Source organism: Ambystoma mexicanum, chromosome 3p (assembly GCF_040938575.1).
Source record: "Ambystoma mexicanum isolate Mex_15411 chromosome 3p, UKY_AmexF1_1, whole genome shotgun sequence".
Lineage (NCBI taxonomy): Eukaryota > Metazoa > Chordata > Amphibia > Caudata > Ambystomatidae > Ambystoma > Ambystoma mexicanum.
This window is the reverse complement of record NC_090925.1, coordinates 13,100,006-13,126,707: the sequence shown is the minus strand read 5'-3', so window position 1 is coordinate 13,126,707 and position 26,702 is coordinate 13,100,006. Positions and strand designations below refer to the sequence as shown.

Below are 26,702 nucleotides of genomic sequence, written 5' to 3'. Positions count from 1 at the left end.
TTACTGGGGGTCAGAGTTCGTGATAGATAAGCGAAGGGGTGTTCCAATTTGTCATCAAACTCTTATTTTAAGACTGCTCCTATGGCGTAGTTAGAGGCATCCGTTTCTACTAGAAATGGCCGATTCATATCGGGCTGAGCTAGGATGGAGGCTTGAGTGAATTCTGTTTTTAGGCATTGGAAGGCCTTGTCTTGAGATGTAGACCAGAGGAAGGGAGTGTCTTTTTTCAAGAGAGTGGTGATCGGTTGTACAATTTCAGAAAAGGTGGGTATGAATTTCCGGTAGAAGTTGGCAAGTCCCAGGAAGGATTGAACCTGTTTCACGGAAGTGGGGCTCGGCCAGGACAGTATGGCCTTTACCTTCGAGTGATCCATACCAATCTCTTCTGGACTAAGGACAAACACCAGGTAATGAACAGAAGTAACGTGAAAGAGCCATTTCTCAGGTTTGGCCAGGAGTCTATGTTCTCGTAGTCGTTGTAAGACTGCCTTCACGTGTTCTTCATGCTTTAACATATCTTCAGAAAAAAAACAAGTTGTCGTCCAGGTAGACGATGACGAAAAGAAACAGCATGTCAGGGAACACCCTATCCATGAAGCGTTGGAAGACTGCGGGGGCATTAGCAAGTCCAAAAGGCATGACCAGGTATTCGTAATGTCCAAAGGGTGTTCTAAAGGCCGTCTTCCATTCGTCTCCTTCCCTAATACGAATCAAATGATAGGCACCTCTGAGGTCCAGTTTCGTGAAGATGACAGCTCCTCTCACTGCCTCCAGGATATCCGAGATCAAGGGTAAGGGGTAACGGTCCTTGAGGGTACACTGATTTAATCCACGGTAATCGAGGCAAGGTCTGAGTTCCTTGGAGTCGTTTTTTGGGAACAAAGAACAACGAGGCTCGGGCTGGAGATTTCGATGGTCTTATGGTGCCGTTTTCAAGGTTGGTATCTGTCATGAGGCCCGCTCCCGGGGAGCCGGTTCAAGCCCTGCGTCCCCGAAAGCGGACATCCAGTCCCCAAGGAAGGACCCAGCAACCCCATATAGGGGCCCTTTGCACAGTGTCCTGGCGCCTATGGCGCCAGGCTCATAAAAGACATCAGTCCTGGTGCCATAGGCGCCAGGCTCATTATGGAAGTGCTTGGGTGCACTTACCTGATGCAGACCATGCTGCAGGATCCCGGCCTCCTTGAGGCCTGAAAGGAACTACTTTACCTGTGGGACTAATTTACCATCCGGGCGTGGTCGGGGAAGGATACATACCTGATTGGAGGAAGGATACATACCTGGAACTTCTTCCAAGGCTATTTAAACCCCACCCGAACAGCCACACGTGCTTCGCGTTGTTCTGCATCTAGCAGCTGGACGCTCACCGTGTCTGCTCCTGCATCCTGACTTCTGCCACTCCTGCCAGCATCCTGGATCACCTGCAAAGGAAGAGAAGAAGAGAACAGAAGAAGGAAAAGTCCTTACCTGCTAAAACCGCATCCCGGAGACATCTCGCCGACAATCCTGAAAAGGAAGACTTTTATTTAAAAGCTCATCGCGTCGATCGCTGCTGCGCCGCATTCCACTCACCTTTACAGGGCACCTCCATGTTCAGCAGCGATCATCCGGATTCGCAGTCACGCCCCAGCGCCTAGGGAGAAAAAGACCAGAACAAAAGGTGAGAGAGAGAAGGGAATAAGGAAAGCTAAATCTCCATGTTAAGACTTACCTGTTGATTCATTCCCTCTTCATTTCGGGTCCGCGCCGCATCCTGGCATTTTCGGACCCCGGCCCCTAAGGGGAAAAAGAGACATTAGCGTTAATGAGCGAATGAAAAGACATTACCAAAAAACGCTCATTAAAGACTTACCTGATTTCTACAAGGATTTCACCTCTCATCTCGGGTCGGTGCCTGTTCCCCGGCATTCCGTACCCCGGCCCCTATGGGGAAAAAGACACTAGCATTAGTACATTAATGCATGGACACAAGGGGAACCTCTTATCAAAAAACTTACCTGGAAGCCAAGCAAGTTTGGTTCTCACCAATCTGAAAATCCAGTGAAGTAACTGGATACCAACGCGCCCCTTCATCAGAAGCAGGATGGAGAGCTCGTCCTTCCAGACCCTAAGGTGAGACGCTACCAGGAATCACAGAAGGGTTTTGAGGAGGGTGAGAGGGGAAAGTGGGAGGCTGATTGCATTACCCCGCAGACAGTTAATCCCCTATTTTCGCCTACAGAAGGATACTTATGCGAGCCAGACAAGCCAGATTTAGGGGCCCGGTCCAGTCCCTCTTCCGACTCCCGGTGCATCACCTTAGAAGAGGTCACAGCAGCGCGTACCAGGCCAGCGCCTCCGTGGGAGTCAGGTGAGCGTTACAGTATCCAAGTATTCTCGAAGGGCCTTTTTTTCCAGTTAGGATAGGATAAACATCCTCCCAAAGGGAATCACTGCTGCAGGCTCTGTGTCTATGGCGCAGTCTTCGGGTCTATGAGGGGGTAAGGCCTGTACTATGGCGTTTGAAAAGACATCAGCATACTCCTGATAAGCCCTTGGCACCTGAACAATGTTGGAAACCCTGAGTGTCTCTGATTGATCAGTGGGAGTAGCATTGGATGACATCAAGGAAGGACTCGAGGACAATACTCTGAACCCAGAAAAAAGGATCCCGCTGTCCAATTGTTGTATGGATTGTGCTTCTGTAACCAGGGCATGCCCAATACCATGGGGTAATGGGCTGATTTGATGATATCAAACTTGAGCAGTTCCTGGTGATGATTTATTGAAAGTCGTATTTCCTTGGTCTGTAAAGATATGGGTCCTGAACTGAGGGGTCTACCATCAATTGCCTCCACAGGTTGCATTGTATCCCGAGCTTCATATGGAATATGGTACCTAAAGACCCAATCTTGGTCGATGAATACACCCATAGCCCCACAATCCACCAGAGCCAGAATGGGATAGGCCTCCTTCTTTGGTAATGATATGAAGGCTTGGACAACCACTAGATTGTTCTGTCCAGGAGAGTTCAAGGATGGAATAGATGTGGAGCAAACATCTCTCTCCCGACACCTCGCTCCATCTAGGATCGGGAGCTGGCGTTTCCCGAATGCCGTGGAGGGGCTAGAGGACATTCTCTAACCAGGTGTTTATCCGAGGCACAATACATGCACAGGCCTGTGTGGATCCTTCTCATCCTTTCTTGTGGGGAAATAGGTCCACGGAAGGCTCCTATTTGCATGGGTTCCGGATCAATGTCAGGGGTTGAGGCAGGATCGGTTTTTACAGAAGTCTCAAGGAAGTTCTTTTGAAAGGGTATCTTGGTCTTTCTTCTTTCAGCCTTTCTTTCCTGGATTCGGAAGTCTATTTGCATGGCTAGATCCATAAGAGCCTGGAATGAGCTAGGACGAGCCACTCTGGCTAATTCATCCTTTATATCCTCATTTAGACCCCTGCGAAATAAGAGTGAAACTTGCTTCTGAGGACCAATCTGCTTCCTTGGCCAATTGTTTGAATCTAGTAACATACGTTAGCATATCCTGGGATCCCTGTCGGAAATCAAGTAACCGTTCCTGAGCACTATAACCCTGTTCTGGGCGGTCGAACATAGTTTTGATTGCCTGAATAAATCCATCATAATCATCCAGGAGGGCATCTCGAGTGTTCAATAAGGGAGTGGCCCAGGTCAACGCGTTCCCTGTGAGGAGCGAGATTATGAAGCCCACCTTCGCCCTGGAAGTTGAAAAATAGTAGGGCTTAAAAGTAAAATGCACCAAGCAGGAATCCACGTAAGGACTTTGCCGAGCCATCATATTTGTCTACCACTCCACACAGTAACACACTCTCCTTGTTAGCGGAGTCGCGAGACAAAACTAGTTGCTTTAACGCAGCATTCTCCGCTTTTAAGTTCTGCACTTCAGTTGTTAGTTCTTGCATGCCACGCATGAGGTCCTGGACTGCTTTCTCCATAGCAGTATCAGTGTCGGTCGTTAGGGTTCTCAAACTGTCGTAAATCTCCCCCGTCTCACCTGGGATCGCTTCTTGCTTTGTTCCGCGGGAGGATTCCTTTGACTCCAGCGCGCTTTCAGAGTTCCAGGAAGATCGCAGACACAGGATGTCCAGGAAGGAAGTAGCGGTCGCTAGGTTTGAGGATTCCAGGAGCAGATGTAGAGGGGAAAGGTGGAAGGAAAGAAGAAGGGACCAGGAACTAGGAATAGTGGATTCGCCGAACAGCACACACACGTCTAGTCACTAGCCAGTGATAGCGTTGAGACGCGCAGGGCCGCGGGGGCGTGGCCAATTTATAGAACATGCCGTGTCCGACGTAAAGGCTGGTGCTAGGCAAGTCACTTGGCACGGCCATGTTGGGAGTAACAAGGAATACAAGGCCCGTCGCGATAAGGACCAGGAAGTCCAGAAAGGGCAAGTTCTATGGGTCATGACACCTAATTTGTGGAGTGATCACAGTACACTTAAAGTAGAATCTATTAATAAGTCAATTAAAGGAGATCTGACTAATTTGAGAACTATTGGTCAATGCAAAGGGATAAAATGGACTACAAGAAATATAGAGGCCCTTAATGGGGAAATTATTAAAACAATAAAGCATACTACTATGGAATGGAAACTATATGTCTTCACTCTGACGGAATTTAACAATTTCTTAGGTGATTTGTTTAATAGAGCTTCGCCTTATTTGAGGTTTGGTGCATCTGTAAATAAACATAGACATATTTTTGACAAATGTTTAGCCAAAGAAAAAACACATCCAAACCAGACACTAAGATCCTTATGTTGTTCTGATATGACCAACTAGAGAAAAACTCTAGATCTAAAAAGGCTAAACAGAGATATAAAAACTACTGTTGTTCCAGAAAGGAAACTATGATGCAAAAGGATGCAGAATTGATGCTGCATACTCTTGTGAAAAGAGATCTTGGGGCCTTCTGGGAATTAATTAAGTATCAGGATTTCCTGGACATAGTCGACCAGTTGAATGCGGTCTCGGAAGCCCAATGGGTCAGGTTTTTTTCAGACTTGCATGGGGCTCCAACACCAACGGAACTAGACAGCCAGAGAGATCTGAACGTCAAGGAGACAAAATGTTGAGAGCTGAATGTCAATTATGAGAATGTACTGAAACTAATAAAAACTGCTAAGACCTTGCAGGTGGCGGGACCAAATGGGTTGACTAATAACACCTTTAAAGGTAAGCTGGCCGCCTGGGCGCAGGTACTTACGGCTCTCTATAAGAGTATTGTTAAGGATGGAGTTATACCAGGCAGTTGGCAAACGGCTTATGTAGTACCCATTTTTAAACGAGGCGAAAGAGACCAAGCCAGAAATTACCGACCGATATCTTTAATAGATGCGGACTGTAAGATGTTTGCATCTATTTTGCTAAAACACGTGAATGAATGGATGGCTGACTCTGATTGTCTTAATAAACTTCAGACAGGATTTAGAGTAGGACATTCAACGAATTTGCATGGGTTGGTAATGAGGGCTTTGCAGGAATCCGCCTGGCATAGCCCTGGAGCCGAGATATATGTAGTGTCAATATACTTGTCCACAGCGTTTGACCGTGTGATTTGTGGACGTCTTTGGGCTAAATTAACTAAATGGGGTATGCCAGACGGCCTGCTGACTTGATCATGGTGCTCTATGAAAATGCAGGAATCTGTGTTTGCTTAATCTTGAGGGCAATTTATCCAGGCAGATTAGGACATACAGAGGTTTGAGACAGGGCTGCTCTATAGCCCCCTGTCTTTTTAATCTATATGTGTCAGACATTGGGGAGTTTCTCCAGGAGGTAGGCTTGGTGATGCCAAAATTGGGTAATCTACGCATGCCATGGTTGGCTTATGCCGCCGATTTCCTGCTACTAGATTGCACCAGGGTAGGTCTGCAGAGACTGATAAATACATTTGCGAAGTATGCTCTTGTGAATGGACTAATCGTAAACCATGGGAAGACACGTGTTATGGTATTCTCAAGAGGTAGGAGAATGAAAAAATTGGGATGGAGTATGGGTGGAGTTCCCATAGAAATTGCTTCGAAGGTCCTTTACCTGGGTTTCCTATTAATGGCGCAACCATTGAATTGTGGGCTAAGTGCTTTTTTAAAACAGAAAGCAATACTATTAACTAATCAGTTGATGAAGCTTGACCATACATTTGGCCGTTTCTCCATTAAATCTGTAATTTCCTTCTATGAGGGGAAAATAGTACCCAAAATAATATATGGAATGGAGCTCCATTACAAGGAATTTCTAAATTTCTGCGAAATCCTGGAGGGTAGGCTATGGAGGAAGACCCTAAGAACCCCCTACAACATTCCAATAGTGGCAATCAGGTTTTAATCTGGTCTGGCCTCGTTGCAGGTCCGGGTTGAATGGCAAATGATGACACTGTTTAGAAGTAGGATTGCGCCCTTAAAAACACACACTATATGTAGACTTGGGTAATCTTATCCCCATATGTGCAATGGGGAATCCGCCCAGTAAGTATATGGCTACGATTCGAGATACCTGTGATAAGTTGCTCCTGCACTTGGGTACAGACAGGATGACCTTGATTATCAACCTTGATAAAGTAAAACAATTGCTATACGAAAGGGATTACTACAACAGAGAAATTCCATACATACCCCTCATTACGTCATCTGCAGTGGGATCATAAAAGGCATGGGTCAATATCATTTTTACTTACCCAATTCCCGAACCGATATTACCACAATTTACTCTTCAAATTACGCTGGAATATCCTGCGTACGAGAGAGGTCCTCTATAGGAGGAAGTTGGTAGGTTTGTTAAACCCCTGGTGTCGTTATTGTGAAAAGACAGGGGAAACCGAAACAATGAAGCACTTGTTACTGTACTGTCCAGGGTTACAGGCAAGGAGATTGGAGAAGTTTGTAAAGTGGAGAATTAGGAGGATGATAATTATATCTGGTCTAGATGGATCTCCATTCCGAATATTTCAGAGGGCCTGGCGGTAGCATCTTTTATTAAATCCTTAAATCTTTTTATGGCTCAGGATCAAGAGCAATAGATTGTTTTTTCCCACCATGTATGAAAGATGAATAGGTCCTTACATAGAGAACTATCTAAATGGGTTTTTAGGAATCATGTTGCCCTAACTAACCTGAGGTGACATTTGATTTCATACAAATACCTACTGATAGTGATCTGCTCCTCACTGAGATCATGTATGTTTGTTTTGTATTTCCATATATGAAGGCTTATCAATAGTAAATCTACTCTTGGTGATAGGGAAAAGTATTGACTCCTGAGAATTTGCTGTATTTATATATTACGATCATATAATTTAATGGATTTTAGTATGACTTTAGGCACCCTAGACGGAAGACTGCCCTATTTTAATAAATTAGATGTACTATGTGAAACTGATATTTATTGTTTTGTAACTGGTGTGGTAACATTACCGAAGTGTGGAAAGGTTTATTATGCTATTTCTATATTACTTTCTCTGTACATGTTCTATTTGATGAACAATTAAAAAATAATAATTAACAGTGTTACTTAACCCAAAGCCATCAGAGCTTGGTGAATGTCCTTCATCACGTTCCTGTACAGTTCTTTCTGCCAATCGTGTAGAAGCATCCAGTCCTCTTCACACAGCTGTGCAGAGAAATCATGCAAAGTAATTGGACCCTGGAATAAAAGATTTACAATAGATTTGTCAACATCTGATATGAAATCAGTCGGCATCATGTTTTCTCCTGTTTAGGCTCCAGCAAGGAAGCATTGTTACCATGTGTGCGTACAGGTTCTCTTTCTTTACGAGTAGATGGAACGCTAGTGTGATAAGTCATGTGCCTCATCGCATTGCTTGCCATTAGGATAAGTGTTGTCTGATTGACCAGCACAGGCAGGGCTGTCCTACGGCACTGTGCTCACCTTTATATATGGTGCTTCTTTGGGATTTTTCACTGCAGTACACTGGGATTCGTTTAAAATGGAAGTATGCTCTTAGTGTGCAAACTAAGAGTGATTTCTAGTGATTGGCAAACTGAAATGGTCTGGGGTTGTCAAAACTAGAATGTAATGGGAGTGTCAAGCTCAACATCTACTGGAATTGTATAAACTGCATCGTCAAAATGGCATTACCATGGGTTGCTTAAACTGGATGTATACTGCAATTGCCAAACTGAGAATATACTGTGGAAGCGCAATCTGGGAACACAGTGGGGTGGTCAAACCGGGAATATACAGTCTCCATCATTGGGAACATACTGGGTATGTCAAACTGCAGGTATACTGGGATTGTGCAGAGTGGATCTATATTGGAATCATCATCATCATCATCATCATCATCAAATACATTAGATTACTTAAACTGGGAGTGCCCTAGGATTCCCAAATGAGCAGTATACTGGGATTGCTAAAGTGGGATTTTACTAACTGGGTGTAAAATTGGAAATATAATGTATGATTAATTACAAGTAATCTTCATCACACTGAGTTCTCATCAGTTTTTTCTTATTAATGGGGCTGTCCCACCCCTAGAGCTAGGCACTTCATTACCATTAAAAACATGCCTTCATCACCGTGGGTAGGCATAAACATAGGGCCCTCTCCTCTGATAGGACATCCTGTAACCTTCAGGGTAGGTAGTACCAAAGATCATGCAACAGAGGTGCAGAGGTACCAGGACTGTGACAAGGAAGAGTAGGACTCAATGAAATTAAGATTTCTAATAGGTCATCAGAACACAAGCCCCTCGCCTCTCTTCCTTGCCACATTCCTTAAGTTATGATGAAATAGAATGCAATATGTGCATCATCAAAAACCAAACTGGAGTCAGCAATGTTGAAACACACACATTTCAAATAATCATATTGAAACAGAGAAAACGGTTAATGGAAGGGCAGAGTAAAGAACGGTTACCTCACATCTAGCCGAGAAGGGGGGTAATGAGCACGCCAGGGGAAGATCATGCAGCAATGATCCCGATATGAAGTAGGGGCTCACTTCTTTTGGCGCATAAAGGATCCAGGCCCCTGGTCAAACAACTGTGTATGGAGAAATGAAGAGGAACTAAGGCGGTCTGTGACGAATCCTGTGGATTCCTCACTAAGACCCTACCTAAAGTCTCCTCCCATGTGTCCAGGGACAGGCAGACGCTTTCTGATCCTGACCTTCGGGTGGTGTTCTGCGGGAGGATCACCTGGGAGGAGAAACGGTCCAGGGGAATGAGAGGACTCTGTGGATGAGATGTGGAAGAAATGTCAATGATACCAAAGTCTGTAATGGCTTGTTGTCAGAGAGCTTTTCACTTCCCCAATTGAAAGTCTTAATGTGGGTGAAAACATTAGTCGATCCTCAGGCCTTGGGAGAAATAAAAACCCTTCTAGAAGCAGGGAGGCCCATAAAATTAAATGCTCTCCTACACCCCAAAGGAATAGTAAGGAAAAGTCTGAAAACAATACCAATTAAGACTTTAAAAATCTTTATTCCTCTCTGAAGTCAAGTCTGTTAAATTATCCATGTGCTATTCCTTTAAGGAATATAGTTAGGAAAAGAAATAAGCATGAAAGCAACATTTCCCTTAGAAAAACGGATTTGTGCATTATGGACTTCAAGTCACAGAATCCCCAAGGTACTAGGACGACGAAGAGGGCTGAAGAGGAACAAAACTCCAAAGTACAGCTTGTTAAGGAAAATGACCCACACCTGGGGGAGTCTGGGAGGCTTAAGAGGTCCCCTCAGGTGCAGGCCAGGGGGAAGAAGAAGGAGCAGAGCAGTAGTCGTAGGTGGAGGAGTTGCGAACTCTTCACATTGCTGCAGAAGCAGAGAGTGGAGGAGAAGGAAGACACCTGGACCACTGCCGAGTACCGAGCAGTAGCTGGTCCGGAGAGGGTCTTCCCCTCCTGAAGCCCGAATTGCAGAGGACACGCAGCGTGAAGCGTCAGAGAGGGAAGCTCTCCCACTGGGGACCTGAATTGCAGGAGCTGCGCAGTGGGAAGCAAAGGTCTGAAGTGCTTCCCCCATGGCAAGGCTGTCTCCAGTGGCAGCAAGCACCAGACAGCCTTTCAAGCGGAGGAAGTTCTGTGTGTGAGTGGCGCAAGCAGAGGCAGATTGGATGTTGCAGATTGCCATACTGCAAGAAGCTGCTGAGCAGGAGGACCTGGAAGCAGCGAGGGAAACGGACATGCACGCCATACCCGTTGAGTTCACTAGGCAATTGTGACCTGGCAGCGCTCCGTAACCGCTTGTGTGCTCAGAACAAGTACTTGAATGCTAAAAAGCAGCCAGGTAGAGAGAAAACCCTGAAAAAATGCTATTGTGAATACCGAACTGACAAAAAGCAGAGAAAGCATTATTGTATAAAACAATGTTCCGGAAAGTCAGGCGGTGGACAATGTTAATCCCCATTCCCATTTGAGTCCCATAGGACTCAAAGGGATTGGGATCACGGATGCACCGGCACCATTAATAACGGTGCCAGTGCTTCCGTGAAAGTCTGCGGGTGGGTGCCGTTCCGCCTGCCAGGTCTGACCCTGGCAGGCAGTACGGCATGCGCACGCAGACTCGTAGGTTGCAGATCCAGAAACAACGGTGCCGGTAAGCTTACACGCATCATTGTTTCCAGACTGGCAAACTTGTAATGCGGGCCTGTGTCTTTAAGCATACGTGATTGTGTGAGAGCCAGCAGCAAGAGGTGACAATAATCTTAGAAACCAATACAAACTAGCATTGCTCAAGCCAAAAGATAGCTAGAACAAGGCAATTCAAAATTAAACCATATTGCCTAAGTCAATATGGGACTAATAGAAATCCAAATTTTTGTAAAGTTTGTTGCCCATGTATAAATAAGTGCATAAACGAAGCTGGCGAAAACCCATATTGCCAAAGCCAAAGAAGAGATAAAGTGAGACCATATTATTGTCAGTATTCGGTTAATGAAGAAGTGTGGAAACAAGAGTGGCAAGGAGGCTGACTTCTGGTAGAGGAGATTCCGAAGGAGTGGAGTGTAGCTTGCAGAGGTCTTGGAAATCACAGAGGTGTAGTAAGTAGCACAGGCGTGAATCTTGTTTTCCCTAAAGAAATTCTAAAAAAATGGTGATGTAAAACAAGAGATACTGTGAAGTTGTTGTAAACTGACCTTAACCACAGAAGAACAAGTTACTTACCAACTGTAACGTTCTTTCGACTGGATGTTCCTCCCACGTATTCCTCATTTTATGATAATTCGTTATCTCCAGCTTCGCTGCTTCGGAAAAAAAAAATTCTCTCGGCAGAGGGCGCTGTGTTTGAGGTCATGCCGTTGATTGTCCCTCGCCGGACTCTGTACTCTGTCGACGTCACCGATGGTATAAATAGCTCGAGCTGCGCCCGTTGCTTCAGTTCTGTTTTTTCGATGAAACATATAGGAGGAACACCCAGGCGTGCCCCCTAACTGATGCACTCTTCGTGAGAGGAAAGTGCAAGAAAACGTAAACTGTACTGTGGGGTAGGATGGGAGGGTCGATGAGGAATACGTGGGAGGAACATCCAGTCGAAAGAACGTTACAGTTGGTAAGTAACTTGTTCTTCGAATGGATTGTGTCCTCCCACGTATTCCTCATCTTATGATAGACTCACATAGCAGTGGCAATTTTGGAGGTGGGAGTACTAATTACAGTTTTCATGTACAGAATGCAGAAATGCTTTGGCAAATAACCCCTCATTGGAGGAGACAGTATCCAAGCAGTAATGCTTGCTAAAAGTATGCATTGTTTTCCAAGTTGCAGCTGCACAAATATCTGCTGCCGGGATTTCCCTCGTTAGAGCCGCAGAAATAGCCATTCCCCTTGTAGAATGAGCTCGAAGCCCATCTGGTGGGTCTTTTCCCGCCAATCTGTAACATTCAATTATGGCCAAAATGATCCAGCGGGATATGGTCTGTTTTGTTACTGATAAGCCCAGTTGATGACCAGTATAACCCACAAACAATTGGTCATCTTGTCGTAATTTAGACATCCTCGATATGTAACAACTAAGAGCCCTCTTGGGATCTAGTCTATGCAGTCTCTCCTCTTCCTTGCCCAAATGAGGAGGATAAAATGTTGGTAGTATTAATTTGTTATGACAAATGGAAGTCCGAAACTACCTTTGGTAAATAGGAAGGTTTATCCTTATAAAAAATAGTATATGGTGGTTTGCATGAGAGAGCCTGAAGTTCACTAACCCTGCGGGCTGATGAGAGCCACAAGAAGGACAGTATTTAGTGTTAAAAGCCTCAATGGACAGGAGTGCAGAGGCTCAAAAGGTATGCAAGTCAAGAATTTTAGTACTAAATTTAAATCCCAAGTTGGGACATGAAAAGGTACTGGAGGGTATACGTTAGTAAGCCTTTTTAAGAATTGAATTATTAATGGTATTTTGAAATATGAAACCTCTTTGGAGGTGCGCTTGAAAATGGACAGCGCAGCAAGGCATCCTTTGATTGTTCGCAAAACTTCCATTACGTTATCCGGAAGATCCCAATCCTTGTATCTCAACCTCTCAGAAACCATGCGTGAAGGTTGAGTGTCTTGACCTCTGGATGGAGAACCCGACCTTCCTCTTGCGAGAGAAGATGCTCTCTTTGCGGAAGACGTATTGGAGGGCAGATGGACATGTCTAGAAGGTCCGGGTACCACGTCCTCCTGGCCCAACCCAGGGCAACTAGGATCATGGTTTTCCTGAACTTTCTCAATCTTCTGATTACTTGAGGAATCACGGGGACATGGGGAAACGCATACAGTAGTGGAAACCTCCACTCCACTACGAATGCGTCTCCCAGAGCTCCTCTTTGAGGAAATTCCCTTGAGCAGTACTGATCGCCCTTCCGGTTGATCTTGGTGGCGAACAGATCCACTTGAGGGGTTCCCCAAAGGGCGAAGATCTCCAAAAGGACTTCCTGAGCTAGCTCCCACTCGTGGGAGACTGTGCTCTGCCTGCTCAGAGCACCTGCCGCCATGTTCTTCTCTCCGGCTAGGTGAATTGCCGATAGAGAGATTCCCTCTCGTATTGCTCAGAACCAGAGCTGCATTGCCTCTCTGCACAGTGGTAGTGACCCTACAGCTCCTCTCTTGTTGAGATAGTACATGGCCACTGTATTGTCCGTCATTATCAGGACATTCTTGCCCTGTACAGAGGGCAGAAAGGCCTTCAGCGCTAGTCTGATTGCCCTCAGCTCCAAAAGGTTGATGTGTAGTTTGGACTCCGAAGGAGACCAACATCCGCTGATTGTCAGATCGTTGGTGTGTGCTCCCCACCCCGTGAGTGAGGCGTCCGTCACTACTGTTATCTCCGGCCATGGTTGCCAAAAAGATTCTCCCTTGAGAATGTTATCGTTGCAAGCCCACCATAGAAGATCCTGAGCAACTGTGCTCGGGACTTGCAGAAGATCCAACATATTCCCTGAGAACTGGGACCACTGAGTTCTGAGTGCCCATTGAAGGGATCTCATTCTCAACCTGGCCGCTGGTACCAGCAAAATTCAGGATGCCATGAGGCCGAGCAACCTGAGAAAATCGAAGGCCGGTAGACGTTGGGCATTCTGGAACTTTGTAACCATCTGCTGGATGTGGGGAGCACTCACTTCGGGAGGTGAGGATTTTCCCGAGGAAGCATCCAAGACTGCTCCGATAAACTGGAGTTTTTGGGATGGTATCATATGGGACTCCTTGAAATTGAGGGAGAAGCCCAATTTGTGGAGAAAATGGCAGGTGATCGAAAGATGTTCCTGAGCTTGTATTGGAGAACTTGCTCTGATCAACCAGTCGTCCAGGTAGGAATATATGTGAATACCTCCTCTCCTGAGACTCGCTGCCACAACCGCCAACAGTTAGGTGAAAACCCTCGGGGCGGAGGTCAACCCGAATGGCAGAACTCGAAACTGATAATGAGAATTGCCAATCGCGAACCTCAGGTACTTTCTGTGCTTTGGATGGATTGGCAAAGCATCCTGAAGGTCCAATGATACCAACCAATCTTGGAGTTGGAGAGCCTGAAGGACCTGAGAAAGAGTCACCATCTTGAACTTGTCCTTCCTGAGGAACTTGTTCAAGTTTCTCAAGTCCAAGATGGGTCTCAGTCCTCCGTCCTTTTTTGGAATGAGAAAGTATGGGGAGTACCAACCCCTGTTCCTTTCCGCTACAGGTACCTGTTCTATGGCACCTTTCTCTAGCAGGGTTAAAATTTCCTACAACAGGAGCGGATCTGGAATTTTGACGGAGTTGGCTCCCGGTGGATGATTCTGAGGCCTTTTTAGGAAGGGGAGACAGTAACCTTGGGCTACGGTTTCCAGTGCCCAAGCATCTGAGGTAATACCCTGCCATTCCTTCAGATGCCGAGAGATCCTGCCTCCCACTGGTGTTTTGTGCAACAAGGTCTCAGGGGGATTTGGAGGCGGCTGCAGGAGTGGCTGAGGGTACAGATGCCGCTCCTGAGGCCGATTTTGCACCTCTTCCTCATGCTCCACAAGGGAAGTTTCTTTTGCCCCTTTGAGAAGCCTGTCCTCTTCCTCTACTAAATGAGGAGTAGTATTGAAAAGAACGACCCCTCCAGGAAGATGAGCCGGAATAGGGTTTTAGAGGCTGGCGCATAGAGGCGCTAAGCGATTTAGCTGCCGCTTTCGAGGTCTGAAGTTTTTCTAGGCTTTCATCAGCCTTGCTGCCAAACAGCCTCGTGCCATCAAAGGGCATGTTAAGGAGTCTGGCTTGCACGTCTGTTGCAAACCCCGACTTCCTCAACCACGCAAATCTACGTAGCACAATGCTTGCAGCCATGGATCTGCTGATACTATCAGCAGTATCCAGTCCAGACTGGAGACATTTCCCCATTGCCTCCTTCCCGTCTTTGACTATATTCAGGAAGCCTTCCCTTTCCTCGCCTTCCGGAATATGATCAGCCGCCGCCGAAATACAGTCCCACAGGGTATGGGTAAACCTGGCCAGGGTACAGGTGACATTTGTCGATTTAAGGGCCATACTGCCTGACGTGAAAACTTTACGTGCCCGGGCATCAACTTTTTTATCCTCTCTATCTGGAGGGATAGTGGGATATGCAGTTTGCTTTGATGTGGATGCTGCCTGAATGACTAGACTTTCAGGAGTCGGATGCTTGTTTAAGTATTCAGGATCCGTACCAGCTGGTCTGTATTTCTTGGGAAAATTACTATCTGCAGCAGCAATGCTCTCAGGCTTTTCTCAGTTTTTCTCCACCGTCCTCTGAAGAGCCCTGTGAAAGGGGAGAACTGGATCTTTTTGAGGACCTCTGACAATTATATCCGTCATGTCATCCTGTTCAAAAACGGGTGAAGTGTTACCCCAAACCATATACTCAATTACTCTGGTCATAAGACTCCTGTACCCAGCATCTGCATACTCTGCAGGATCTGGTCTGGCAAACTCTAACTCTGGGGAGGTGTCAATTCCACTGGCAGAATGTAGAGTGTCACTCAGGTCTCTCATTTTAGATTCTTGATCAATGAGTTCCTCAGGAACTTGCTTTGTGCCATATGAAACTCCAAAAGGAGTAACTTCGTCTTCCTCTGAGCCAGATTCCTCATAAATTGAGGACATGGACTTAAAAAAGTCTGATCTGGGCAACAGAGTGAATCTTCTTTCTTCCTCTACCATATGCGTCGAAGGAATAGAGAAATCCTTCGAAGTTGTCGAAGGAATTTTCGATGACTTCGAAGATGACTTTGACACAGGCGTCGAGGTTGTTTTCGGTTTCGATGCCGAAACTGTCAACGCCAATGGCGTCGATGAAATCGTCGAAGCATTGGACGACTTATGTTTTTTATATGGCACCGGAGAGGTGCTCGACTCTCGAAGAGTCCTCGACGACTTGCCGTCGTCTCGAGTTTTTCAAGTATCCTCGACACTACCGATTTTTACCATGGTGGTCTTGGACTGCCCTTTGTCATCCAATGGAGCGACTTTAGGGTTATGGCTTTTCCGAGACTCATTTGAGGGAGTCGGGCCGCATTCTCGAATACCTCCATCATCTTTTTACGAAATTCTTCCCATTTTCTGGGAGAATACGATTTTGTCGGACATCGAATTTCTTTGGTCGACTCTGAAGATGATGATGAGGGAGATCTACGTCTCCTCTTCATTTTGTTAGACGAGGAAGAAGAGTGTCTTGATCTACTCCTAGATCGAGATGTCTTGGAGTGCCTATGGCGACCCGATTCCTTCGAATCAGTCGCTTTCTTATGTTTTTTGGACGTGGCCTTCTTAGAGGTTTCCCTCCCCGCCGACAGTTTACCTCTCCTCTCACGAAGAGCTTTCTCGGTCATGGATTGGCCAGAACCACAGTCGTCGGTTCGGTGACTGGAACCGAGACACCAGAGACAAACCCGGTGAGTATCCGTGATCGATATTTTTGATCCACAGTCTATGCACTTTTTGAACCCAGTCTTGGGTGTCGAAGGAGTCGAAGATGACGACATTTTCTTCATAGAAAATCTCAATCGCGCCGTTCTCGATAGCGACGCAATCAGAAAAACGGAACTGAAACAACGGGCGCGGCTCGAGCTATTTATACCATCGGTGACGTTGACAGAGTATGGAGTCTGTCGGGGGACAATCGACGCCACGACCTCGAGCACAGCGCCCTCTGCCGAGAGAAATCTTTTTTTCCAAAGCAGCGAAGCTGGAGATAACGAATTATCATAAAACGAGGAATACGTGGCAGGACACAATCCATTCGAAGCATTTGTTGTTTATAATTTCCTGACCTGGCAGAGGGGTGTACCAGGTCAGAGGCTGAAGCTGAACTATGTATCCTGTTCAGGCCGGGCAGTATACCCAAACAGATAACTTTTGAGGTAGTAGGCCAGGCTTGTCAGCAAAAAAGGTGTGATTGAAATAGTAGTCTCGGAAGTATACCAGGTGGAAGTCGTAGAAGTGTCTGAAGTGGTGCTCATGAATCGTCCTGACAAACCTTCAATACTAAAGAAAGTGTGGTATAAACTGTTGCAGAAGTGTATAATTGTTTCTAAACAAGTATGTGGCTGAAGAATCATTTTGACAAAGACAAGTTATGTTCATTCTAGTGAATTCAGGACATGTTCTGGGTTTATGCAAAGAAGGTGCACTCAACACCAGACCAAGGTTTGAGGAGTCAGTAAATAGCAACCATTTTCACCACACCACTGACAGACGTTGTACTTAAATGCAGTGGAAAAATAACCAAAAATCCATATATGTACTGAAGGTCCTGAACTTCAGGGTCAGAGGATAAAATGTCCGGTTGGTACCAAGAAGGGTAAGTGCCAAGATATGTTCCTGTAATTAATCAGCAGGAAAGAAACAGAGACAAGGAGCCTCTTCCTGGGAGGCATCTTGCATAGGATATGGAACTAAGCAGACAATCGATGCCCATCTAGTTATCTGGCAGAACAGGAAGAGAAAAATGTGTTACCATCCAAGGTAACAATTGGCAGAACAAAGCAGTAGAACATTAGATACCCCCCAGGTTTCAAGTGGTCAGCGGGATAATGAGTTATGAAATCCAGGAGGAATAACAGCAAGACACAGAGAATCAAAGTGGGAGGCAAGAGAGAATGAAAGTGCCAGTAGTCAAAGGCAGTGAAATGTAGAACGCAAGTGCAACAGTTGGGAGACTGTAGAATAAAGAAGCAGTGTCTATTTTAAAGGCTGATCCAGTGTGTGCATGCTCCATGCTTAATTGCCCATTCATTGCTTGCTGGAGAATGCAGACAGCGTTGCCCAATATGCTGAGTTCTCAGGCCATCTGTCATGTTTGTTTCATGCATACCTGTTTTAAGCGACATCTATAAAACTTGACCTGATCCTTCCATGCTGGCCTAGTCATTCAGCAACAGCAGGCCGGGGGAAACAGGGTCCATGAAGAATCCGAACTGGCACCTGATTAATCATCATGTATATGAAACAACTTCCTGCCTAAGAACCGAGGAGGTAAGGAGCAAGTGAGCAGCAAAAGCTGGAACAGGTGCTGGGCTTTTGGTGGCCATACTGATAGTAACCCTCCTTAAAGAGGCCCAACCATAAGCTTCAAATAGCCCTGCCCTATGACTGCTAAGACATTGCTTGTAATCATTTTTTATAGCTTTGCGGCCAGCAGGGTTACCCTCTGGCTAACAATAATAGTCTGCTGTACCCCACCCTTTTCAATGTACAAAGTATCCCAATCTTTCTTGATTCGGAAGGAAGATATCTTTGACACTTCAATTACCCCAGTCTCTTCAACCTAACTGGATATCCCTGCTACTGTGCTCTTGTGACGTGGATCAGCCAGTTTTAGTAAGGGGGTAGGGAATACTGGACAAATCTTCCATTTTGATGATTGCTCCGTAAGGACTGATCTCCGAATACCTGAGCGGGTCCCACAAAATGAGGGACACTTTTTAGAAGGGCTATTTTAGTACACGCTTAACACCAGTGACCAGTCTCTAAGCATCGTACCGGGATTCAAACCTGTGTTGCTTTGCGCTGTCTTGCTTCCAAGACAAATCGTTACCCCTGAGCTATCTTCCTGGCTATGGTAGAGACAAATATTTAGTGCCTAGCCAAACCATCAGATGATCATCTTTACTATGTCACCTTGATGTTTCTAGCTACTGAGCTTTTATAAAATAAAATACTGCTTCATGAGACTCTCAAGATGGCCGCCGATCGGTAGACACAGCGGGTCTCATCCTCCTGGACCTGCGTAGACCTCATCGGTACCTGAAGCACTCCTGAAACAGTATCCTGCCCTCCCCGGCACATAGATACCGTGGTGTGGTGGTCGGCGAGCACCGGGTCATGGAGGGTCTTGAGATGACGGTGAAATAGCTGCACAGAGCCCCGGCTGAAGCAAGCGGGCCTGCGTCTGAAGAGCAGCGGCCCAGCAAACCCCGGACCTGAGAGGGTCTCGCTCCCTGAGACTCAGGGGGAGCCTTGCAGAGCGGCTGCCCGATCGCTTCTGGACATCGAAGCAGGTACTGGTCCCCTGCACGGTGCAGCCCCCGGCTACCTGGAGCGCCCCCCCTTGTCCGGTCCCGATGCCCCCTCACCAGCCAGGGCTCCGGTGGGAGGGCAATCCAACAGGACCCCATCTGCAGTGCAGCCAAGTGACATCCGCGGCTTCGGGCCGCTGCCCTCCCGACGGCTCCTGCTCCTGCACGGATACGTGTCTCCTCGTAGTTTGCCGCAGCCCGTAGCCCAAGAGTGGTGTAACCGGAGACTCCATCGCCGGCGGCATAGCCTGGAAAGCACTAGAGAACTGACGCTGTGGCCCCGGAGGCTCCTTGAGAAAGGTGGGGGAGGGCGCTCTGACCAAGGTGAGATACGCTGGGAGGGAGCCCTTGACATCCTTGGCTGGGCGGGTTGCCCCCTCCCTCGTCTGACTGCCCTTGGGACGGCCGGAGGGTCCCCCACCCTTTTTTTTGTTTCTCTTCTTCTCGAGACTCTCGGGTTGACTCCCGGGAAAAGCCACCTGAATCATATCCGAGCCTTGACACTTAAAGCGGATTGCATCGGGACATTGGGAACAGCCCACAACTGGACACACTTGCTTCCCGGGTATAACTGAGTGGGACGGGTGGGGGAGGAGGCACTCACCGAGCTCATCTGAGAAATTCTTCTTTGGTAACGTCCTAAGGGCCCTGCCCCCCCCCTACTTTACTCCACAACTCCACGTAAGCGAGGGCAGACTTGGCCAGGCTGGTGCCCCTCGTTCCGTGTGTCAGTATGTCCAGAAACAGAGCGAAGGACCTGCCCCAGGCCCTTAAAACCGCAAAGAAGATCCAAGAAGGCTCCCTGACAAAACTCTGGGCCAGGGACTCCGAACCAGAGGGTGATCACTGAGAGGGTGACTGGGAGAGCGAGCCGGGAGCGGACCTTTCTCAGGATCAGCACGAACGAGAGACCACTCACCTACTCAGCTTTAAAACTATTCCTCAGCGAGGCGGTGGTTAGAATAACGGCTGCCTCCCAGAAGCAGATGGACACACTGAGGGAGGATTTAGCTGAAGGAATAAGGGAGATCAAGCGGGACATTAATAAGGTGGAAGAAAGAGTAGACACTAATGAGAGGATCATCCAGTAGTTGACAGAGGATGCGAGCAAAACTGAGACTCTCCTGGAAACCTTGGCACAGGCCACCCAGAACCTGGAATTACAGGCCGAAGAGCTAGAGAACCGCTTGAGAAGAAGTAATATTCGGGTCAAGGCATTACCAGAGTCTGTCCAGCCCCAAGACCTTTCCCAAGTGTTAACAACGATCTTCATGGACCTCGTAGACGCGGGCTCAAACATAGACTTACAATTCGACAGAATTCATAGAGTGGGCCCACCTCGAGTGGAACCAGGGAGTAGGCCCCGCAACGTTTTGGTGGCCTTTCACAGTTATGTGGCAAAAGAGAAGATAATGGTTCAGAGATAGCTCTCTACCAAGATCTGTTTCAAACGACCCTGAATAAGAGAAGGCGGATGGGCCCGGTCCTGAAACACCTACGAGAGAAGCAAATTAAATATAGGTGGACCCACCCTTTCGGCTTCCCCTTGGCAGGGAAGGCAGCGCAAGATTGAGACATGCGACCAAGGCCTGGATTTGCTGGGAATCGAAGAGTGTTCGCTTTCACCCTCCGCGGAGCAACCCCCCCAGACAGGATAAGCATAAGCCCTGGGAGTGGTTAACAACCAGGCATGGGCGGTCTAGGAGAGGCTCCCCACGGAAAGGGGTCCGCCACCCCCAGGAAAGAAGCCTGTCCAACAGCCAAAATATGTCGTCGGCAAACGTGCCCGGCACTACCCCACGGGGGAAATAGCAGAATCTTTGTGATGAGGCCGGGGAGGGCCTTTGCAAACTGAGGTTATAGTTATGAGGCTGGGATTCAAAGCATTAGTAATTCATACTGCAGGGATGGGAGGGGGAGTTTCTTGAAGATGGGATGGGGAAATCCTGCATTTTCTAGGCCTGGGTTGTTTATAAGGCCAGGCTCTCGTACAAAGGGAATGAGGGGGGCTGATCGCCAGCTGTGCCTACCCAGAGGGAAGTTGGGAAAGTTGAAGGGGGGGTTGGGTTAGGGAGGGTCAATGGGGAGGGGCAGATTCCCAGAGGAAAGGGAAGGGACGGTGGCCCCCGGAGGTTAACGGCCCGGCTCAGCTGCCGTCATGGCACCTCACGCCAGTTGCATATCAAATAGACCAGTCTACTTTGCATATATTCCACCAATAGTTAATGTCACCTCAGTTTAAGGTTCTGTCATTAAATGTAAATGGTTTGAACTCGCCGGTCAAACGGAAAAAGGTGGAGTTGTACATCAGAAAAGAAAAGCCACACATAGTCACTCTACAAGAAACCCACATACAAACTCGAGATAGGCATAGGGTCAGGATCTGGGGGTATGCCAGACTTCTCCAGGCCACGCAACAAACCAAAAAGGGAGGAGTGGTAGTAGCGGTGCGGGATGGATTAGACTTGGAAATCAAGGCATCGCAAACGGATGACCAGGGAAAGTATCTGGCAGTGATGTTGGTGGGTAGAGGAGAATGTTATACGATAGTGACCATCTATGCACCCAACACTGGTTAGGATGCCTTCATCCAAGGGGCCCTAACCCGGCTAGGCAATTTCGCTAAGGGTTGCATTCTTCTGTCGGGGGACTTTAATCTGGCTTGGCACCCGATAAAGGATAGAAGTAGGGCGCTGTGGGGACCGCAGGGGGGACCTGAAAAAGAAAATTCAAGATCTGGCTTTGGTGGATGCCTGGAGGGTGACACGAGGGGATGAGATAGGATATACGTTTTACTCCTATGCGCATAAGACTCACTCGCGCATTGATTATATATGGATGTCCTCCTTCTTGTTGGGGAACATCGCAGAGTTTAAACTAGGTCCCATTGCGGGCTCGGACCATGCCCCTATGGCCTTGACGATAGTCAGGCCACGGGGTGCCCTAGGGCTGTGGAAGTAGCGGTATCCAACCCCACTTTTTAAAGACCCCGTCTTAACTAGGGAAATCGAGCAAGAACTCGAGGACTTTGCCAGGAACAACTCCGTAAGCAACACATCTCCACAAATATGGTCGGACGCTTTAAAGGCCACGATAAGAGGTAAAATTATTGCTGTCAAGGCGAGAAGAGAAAAGGAATTAAGACAGGAGGAAGAACGGCTGGGCAAGAAACTTAAAGAGGCGATGGCGCAAATGGCTGTGAAAAATATGCCGGCATTGGCAAAAGTGGTCCGAACGGTGAGAGGCCATCTGACTCTCATACAGACCAGGGAGGCAGAACGGAACCTTCTTCGCTTGCGCCAAAAATACTACATCAAAGCGAATAAAGCTGATTGCCTCTCACCGTAGCTAGCTTACTGAGAAGGGAGGAGCGGGACAAAACTATACTGAGAATTAGGGGGGAAGGAGGTGTAGTACACACTAGCAATCCAGAGATAGTAAGGGAATTTTACCAGTACTATTCCACTCTTTACTCCTCGAACAACCCAGATTTGAACGAACAAAGGCTATATTTAGATAAACTGACTCTTACGTCCCTGTCGCAGGGTGAGCGAGAGCGAGAGCGATTGGAAGGTGAGATAACTACAGATGAAGTTAGGAAAGCAACATAAAGAGTTCCTAATACCCCACCTCACCAACTTATTTAATCACATTGGCTCCTCGGGGGTCTTGCCGAGGTCCATGGACGAGGCAAAGGTCATTCTCATACGTAAGGAGGGCAAGGACCCGGGGGAGTGTGGCTCCTACCGTCCAATATCGCTTCTAAATGTGGACGCGAAGATCCATACGAAGATTCTGGCGACCAGGCTAGACTCCATCATGCCTAATCTACTAGCTTCCAATCAATCAGGATTCATCAAAGGCCGGCAGACAGCAGACAATGTCAGGAGGGACACCCATCTAATTGAGAAATCCCAGTTGAAGGGGATCCATGCTCTCATCTTAGCGGTCGACGCCGAAAAGGCTTTAGATCGAGTGGAATGGGGATTTCTCTTTGCTACCATGGCTAAGATGGGGTTCAGCTTAAAAATACCTTACGCGGGTGGGTGCTAGTTACTGGTCCCCGACTCTCCGCTCGCTATCAATGGTTCAGATATCATCCCCGGTGAGAGTGGAGAGGGGCACAAAACAGGGTTGTCCACTTTCCCCACTGCTATATATGCACTTCATCTGGAACCGTTCCTGGAAGCTATAAAATCGTCCGAATCCATAAGGGTTATTCCTTTTGGGGGGTGCCCCCATAAAGTGGCTACTTTCGCTGACGACATGCTGCTCACGCTGACCCATCCTGAGACTTCCCTGCCAGCGACTTGCGAGGAACTAGATAGCTATGGCCAAGTAGCTGGCCTGATAGTAAATACTAACAAATCAGAGATCCTTAGTCTTAACTTGCAAACGTCCTCTGAACAGCACATCAAAGGGGCGTATGCCTTCAAGTGGGCAAACACGCACATAAAATACTTGGGAGTCGTCCTCGCCAAAAACATACGTGAACTAAACCAGGCAAACTATCCACCTCTTCTTAAGAAGCTTAAATCGAAGTTGGTCGATTGGGGCCCTCTATGTATCTCTTGGCTGCGGCGGATTAACGTCCTTAAAATGACGGTCTTGCCACAGCCCCATTTCGCGGCCCTTCCAGTGGAGGTCCCGCATCCCTTTTTCAAAGAATTGCAGAAAGCCACAACCCGCTTCATTTGGAAACTCAAGCGCCCCAGAGTAGCGGCAGCTCTTATGAAAACACTAGCCTCACGGGGCGGCTTGGGAGAGCCTGATTTCCGAGCCTACTATTTAGCGGCTCAATTAAGGGTGCTCAGGGACTGGCAGAGAAATGATCAGGATAAACCATGGAGGGCTATGGACAGGGCGGTGGTAGCGGAACACTTGGAGGGAGTGTTGTGGAAACCGAGGTCGGATAGGGGCCCCAAAATGTACATAAGTAAAATTACCTCAGCCACTGGGGAGGCATGGGACACGGCATCCTCGCATGCGCATCTTACCTCCTGGCCTTCCCCCTTCAACCCCTTATTCCAAAATCCACAATTTACTCCAGGGTGCAGGAAGGCATCATTCGAAGATTGGTCCCTAGGGGGCTGTCGGATGGTTTGAGATATGTTCATTGGGGATAAGGTAAAAGAGTTTGAACAATGCAAACTGGATTTCGGCCTGGAGGAAAAGCACAGATATGAGTACATCCAACTGAGGCACTGGCTATCTCACCCCACCATGAGGCAGGCAGGCACATGCCCACTAACTCCATTTGAAAAATATTTGGACACTCATACAGGGGATAAGGGCTTAATGGCCGCTATATATAAATATATTAAAGAGGGGGAAACACCACCGACTAGAACATACATGGGGAAATGGGAGTCTGATACGGGAACCACTATAGATGAGAAGGAGTGGCAGTATTTATGGGCCCAGATACCGAAATTAACTAGATCCCTCCAGATCCGAGAGACCTGGTTAAAGCTAGTGTTCCAGTGGCACCTCAACCCGGTCAAGCTGAAAAAGATGTTTCCCCAGGCCACCCAAGATTGTTGGCGGGAATGTGGTGGAACGGGTACATGGCTCACATCTGGTGGGAATGCCCGAAACTGACTACGTTTTGGAGTTGTATTCAGCAGGCCATGGGGCGAGTCCTTGGGTTGAGGGGTGGTGGAAACAGGGGCCTCAGTATGATAGGCCTGAACCGAGTTCTGCTTGACACTCCCTCGAAAGCTGACCGCAAGCTGTATGTTATAAGGATGATGTTGGCGGCAATGGATTTGGCGCGAGGGTGGAGAAAGAAGGATCCCCCACAAGAGCACGAATGGGTGGCAACAATCTGGTCAGTAACTGCCATGGAATGGCTATCATACTCAATACAAGGCCAACACATGCAATTTTCAACTGATTGGATGCCCCTCCTGACGTACCGAAAGGAGGGTGCGCGAAGAGCTAGGTGCCCCAAGGCGATGATACTATTGGGAATTGTTGATCCCCAAGAGGAAACAGAATTATGAATAAAGGGGACTAGCGGAGTCACTGCAGTGTGATAATATTAAGACTCCTATAAACTATGGCTTAGTGAGGCCCTATGGACGTTCACCTCGGAGAGGAAAAATCAGCAGAGATACCCGGGAATCTGGGGGAGGGGGAAGAGGGAAGGAGGGAGGGGTCGTGTTGATTGTCTGTTTGATTACAAAATGTCAATAAAGACAAGTTGGAAAAAAAAAATACTGCTTCATGATAGTTGTCCAGGAGGAGCAACACTCTTTCTCGAGCCGCAGCACCATGACGTAAGGAAGGGACACCATACCGACTGGAAGCTGTAGGTATAAATAAAAGATGCTTCCCAGTGCAGCATGATAAGAATTATATTGGGCAAACTCTGCAGTGCTTTACAAAGATACCTGCTCATCTTGATGACAATTGATATAAAAGAGAAGATATTGTTCCAAAGTAACTGATACTTTCAGTTTGTCTATTTGCCTGGTACAATAAAGGGATGAATAAGCACCCTCGATCCTTAAAAACAGAGTTTTACAACAGTGGGCTGCAAATTGGCTACTCCGTTCTGTGACAATCTTCTGCGGTAATCCATGAAGATTAAATATCTGATGGAATAACGTAGTGCCCATTTTAGTGGTGGTAGGTCACTTGGAAAAACACATTTTAGTGAGAAAGCTGAATACTACCATGAGACAGGTTGACCTTTCTGAACTAGGTTGGTCCATCATGAAATCCATGAATATTCAATGCCATGGTCTGATTGGTATGGCTCCGAGATAAAAGGTCCCCATTTTTTCTGTTGTCCCATCATATCATCTGATGATCTGAGCTGTTACTTCACTTTTCTTTCAGCAGCACTAGGAATATCTTTTTTACTGGAGAAAAATCTTACATAGAGCCTCTGGTCCTGAGGTTAAGTTGTTGTAATATTAGAGCAGCAAGAGGGACATGGACCACCAAACGTATCAGCCTTAAAGCAGACAAGTTACAAGCATTGCAGTCCTTCAATTCTCTGTCTTTCTGGGTCATATTGGGAACCCATTTCTCTTGTTTTCCAGCAGCTGAGTGATGAAAACTAAAGAAGGAAAACAAAATAGGAGGAGGAATGTTCTTTGGATCCTTATGTCTTCCGGGTAAAGCATCTGCATTCATTTCTTTGCTCTTGGTATTTTATTAATTACAAAATTAAAGGGGGCGCTGTTACGCGGCTGTAGAAATGTCCGCCACCTCAGAGAGCTCGCTCTCAGCGATGCTGAATATCCTGAGTTATCCTGCTCTATACTGCCTGCCGAGTTATAGAAATAATAGCATCGGACAAGCGAGACCGCACCGCTCGTGTGGACATATTTACTTTGCCTCCATCTCTGCAATATTCACAGTTTTGCCCCTGCGGCCTGGGCCTTGGGGATACCACCGGGCACTGGACTGTGCGCCAGCCGGAGGCAGGCACTCCTGTGCTGTTGCGCCCAGCGCTGCAAGATGACCAGACCCCCCGGAGAGTGTATGGCCATCACTCGCACAGGGTCTCCTGTGATGGCATCGATGCCGCCTCCCTGTCGATATCCCGGCGGGGGTGCCGCGACTCCTGGCCAGCAAAGAGGGGGCGATGCAGGAGGTGAAGCTTAGTCTCTCCTGCTCTGGCAGCTCCCTGACAACCCTGGTCCCCTTCGGGCGGCCATCTCCAGGGCTTTGATAACCCGCTCCTGTGGACCCCCACGGCTCTGGGCCACCTCCTGC

General features: G+C 47.5%; 1 long non-coding RNA gene across 1 annotated transcript in view; it reads right to left on the bottom strand.

Annotated features, from left to right (window-relative positions):
- The window catches only part of LOC138579455 (uncharacterized), a 200,792-nt gene that overhangs the window by 119,204 nt on the left and 54,886 nt on the right, over positions 1-26,702 (bottom strand). Inside the window, exon 2 of the long non-coding RNA XR_011304011.1 lies at positions 7,531-7,657. This is a non-coding gene — a long non-coding RNA (uncharacterized lncRNA). The remainder of the gene's footprint in view (positions 1-7,530; positions 7,658-26,702) is intronic.